The following is a 2,739-nucleotide window of genomic DNA, read 5'->3' as shown; positions in this document are numbered from 1 at the left end:
TAACATATCACTTCAGATGCATTAAATTGTTAAAGATGGTAAAAAATGAGAAATAGTCAATATCAGAATAAAGGAACAGACACATCCCATCAATCAAACATCAGGTATTTATTGAGTGCCATGTGCTAGACTTTGTATTAAAAATACAAGTGAAAAGAATTCCTATGTATTTCATATTTTCTCTAAATATATATCTTTATATAGAGAGAATAAAAACAAATGAGTATGTGTGTACAAGGTAGTTAGGGAAAGGAAGGCTCTAGCAGTTGGAGAAATCAGTAAAGGCTTCATTCAATCACTCAATAAACATTGATTAAGTTCCTATTATGTGACTATTAAACATCAAGTCACTTTCTAAATATCATTACTTACAACCTATTTTTTCAAACTGGTCTGAAAGTTAGCCATCATTTCTTATCAAGATGAAAAATGTTTCCTCAAATGATAATTTTAAATTTTCTTAAATGTACAAACTAGCAAGAATAATATAAACTCCATATTTGTATTTTATATAGTAGCAGGTGTGCAAATCATCAACTGTGCTTTTATGTATGACTTGCTAAACTGTTAAAGAAATGGAAGATTTCATACTTATTAAATACTTTTACTTCAATTGAGCATTTGGTACATTTTACTGGGTGATCTACTTCTTCACTCTCTGCTTGAATTGTGGAATTTTCACTGTCAGACTTCATTTTCTTATGACCCTGCCTTTTCTTCTGATTCACTGAACTTTTATATCTTAGCACCTCCTCTCTGTTGACAAAGCAATTCATCACAAACATAGCTCTGTATTGAGTTTTGTAGTATTCATGCCTTTAGCAGTTAAGGCACAAGACAATTCAAAACAGAATCACCATTTGGAACAGTCTGTTGTTGGTGAGAGAGTTGCACTCCAAAACAAACAGTATCCTCTTCTTGTGCGTTCACCAAAGCTTGATCCCTAGTGTCTTTTTCAGGTTGATCTAATAATTTATCATTTATAGGAATCCGACCCTACTACTTTTTCTTCTTGGTCATTTGTGTTATTACTGAGTCTTCATTCTCAGAACCAGTATCAGAATATATGACATTATAGTGCTTTGACAGAATCATTCAAGTTTTCACAGTTCTTAAGGAAGAACCTGTTTCTAGTGATGACAACTTATCTTCCATTGTTTTTTATGGCAGAATTGAATTCCACTTCCATTTCATTTTCAAACCCAACTTCACTGGTAGTGTCATTAGTAAGATATTCCTCAGGAGTTCCATGTAAAAACTCATCTACTACCTTTCTGGAACTTCTCAGAGCTGTTTTCTCATCTTGGCTGGGCTCTTCAACTACATAAAGGTCATCATCTTCAGAAAGTCAGTTCATGATGAAAAGGCATATAGTACAACTGACCCAGCACAGCTGATCTGAGTGAATTCATGAAGCCACCAGATTGTAGTTCTACTGTCTAATGGCAGCAGCCAGATCCCAGGGCTTAGCTATTTAAAACCATCAGAAGCAAGGCTAATTTGTTTGCTCAGTCAATCAAATTGTTCCCTTCTGGACTCAACCAGAAAGGTGTTCACATAAAGGGATCAAGGCATAGACTCAATTCTACAGTCAGTTTAACACTTCATTAAAACCTTATGATTATATTCTGCATCTTCTTGTAACTATGTCAACCCAGGTTGGGAAGTGGGGCAGAAGGAGGAGGAATACATCCATTTTTACATAAACAATAAAGTAATTAAGCCAACCAAATCAAAATTATAATATTTTGGCTAAAGTAGTTAAATTAAACAGCTATTTTTGTTTGCCCAACAAAGGATATAAAATATATTCTATCTAGCTGATTCTTTTTTCCTCTTTCAATAATTTTATTATCTTTTTGATTTTATATCACCTACATTTCCTAATGTATTTCTCTCCCCTTTGCTCCTCCCAGAGAGTTATCCATCAAAGTATTGTCTTTCTTTTAATGAAGGGAAAGGCATATATTAAGTTCTTTTGTTCTTATTATTCAGTCATTTAAGTCATATTCAAATCTCCATGACCTCATTTGGGGTTTTCTTGACAAAAGTACTGGAGTGATTTGCCATTTCTTTCTCTAGCTCATTTTACAGATGAGGAAACTGAGACAAACAGGCTTAAGTGTTTTGTCCAGGTTCACAAAAGATGAAAATATCATTAAAAAAACACAACAAAGAAATCAAAAGTAGTATATTTTGATCTGCATTCAGACTCCAACAATTCTTTCTCATAAATATTTTGGAATTGTCTTGGATAATTGTAGTGAAATTAGCTGAGTTGTTCACATTTGATCATTGTACAATATTTCTTTTACTGAGTACAATGTTCTCCTAGTTCTGCTCACTTTACCAAATATCAATTCATTTAAGTAGTTCCAGGTATCTCTGAGGTCATGCTGCTCATAATTTCTTACAGCACAATAGTATTCCATCACAAATATGATATACCACAACTTGTTCAGCCATTCCCCAAATAATGAGCACCTCCTCAATTTCCAACTCTTTGCTTCCACAAAGATAGCTGCTACAAATATTTTTGTACATATAGGTTCTTTAATCATTTTGAGATACAGACCTAGGAGTGATATTGTTGGCTTGAATGTCCTTTGTAGCATAGTGCCAAAGTGCTTTCCAAAATGATTGGAGCAGTCCACAGTTCCACCAGCATTGCATTAGTGTCCTAATTTTTCCACACATCTCAGACGTTTGTTATTTTTCTTTTTTTTGTCATATTAACCA

The 2,739-nt window shown here is 33.6% G+C and overlaps 1 pseudogene; it reads right to left on the bottom strand.

Moving 5' to 3' along the window:
• Positions 1 to 545: 545 nt before the first annotated feature.
• Positions 546 to 1,357, bottom strand: LOC141520869 (E2F-associated phosphoprotein pseudogene; annotated as a pseudogene).
• Positions 1,358 to 2,739: the final 1,382 nt, after the last annotated feature.

This window comes from Macrotis lagotis, chromosome 1, assembly GCF_037893015.1.
Source record: "Macrotis lagotis isolate mMagLag1 chromosome 1, bilby.v1.9.chrom.fasta, whole genome shotgun sequence".
Taxonomy (NCBI): Eukaryota; Metazoa; Chordata; class Mammalia; order Peramelemorphia; family Peramelidae; genus Macrotis; species Macrotis lagotis.
Note: the sequence above shows the minus strand (reverse complement) of the source record. Positions and strands in the feature narration are given on the sequence as shown.